Genomic DNA, 734 nt, shown 5'->3' with positions numbered 1-734 from the left:
TTTCCCTCTTCCTGGCAGCTCTTCCCTTTCTCTGCTTCCTCCTCTCCTTGCCACCTGCAAACCAGTTTTTTATCTGCTTCCCAGTCTTTAGTCACACAGTAGGCTTCCCTGGCACAGTCGGGATTTGAATCTGGGTATACTACTCTAAGGGCTGTGGGGGCTCAAGTGGTTAAGACGCTGAACAGCAGACCAGAGGGTCGGTAGTTCAGCAGTGCGAGACCTGAGTGCCGCATGATGGAGTGAGCTCCCGTCTCCGGTCCCTGCTCCTGCCAACCTAGCAGTTCGAAAGCAAGAAATCGCAAGTAGATAAATAGGTACCGCTTCGGTGGGAAGATAACAGCATTCTATGCGCCTTGGCATCTAGTCATGCCGGCCACATGACCACGGAAATGTCTTCAGACAGCGCTGGCTCTTCGGCTTGGAAACGGAGATGAGCACCACATCCTTAGAGTTGGATTTGACTGGCTTTCGAGCACCTTTGCCTTTACCTATACTGCTCTAACAACTACACTGCTTTTGAGAAACACAGCTCTCTTCGTCAGAGGCATGTGTTTCTCGAAAGCTTATGCTACAATAAAGTTGGTTGGTCTTAAAGGTGCTACTGGGCTTTTTACTATTTTGCAGCAACAGACTAACACGGCCGACTCCTCTGGATCGACGGCCACCTTGTAAATTCGTGGCTAAGGAGAGATTTAAACCCTGACCTTCGGGCTCACATCTGGTTCTCTTAACCA

Source organism: Gekko japonicus, unplaced genomic scaffold, assembly GCF_001447785.1.
Source record: "Gekko japonicus isolate JY-2015 unplaced genomic scaffold, Gekko_japonicus_V1.1 scaffold182, whole genome shotgun sequence".
NCBI lineage: Eukaryota > Metazoa > Chordata > Lepidosauria > Squamata > Gekkonidae > Gekko > Gekko japonicus.
This window is presented reverse-complemented; position numbering follows the sequence as displayed.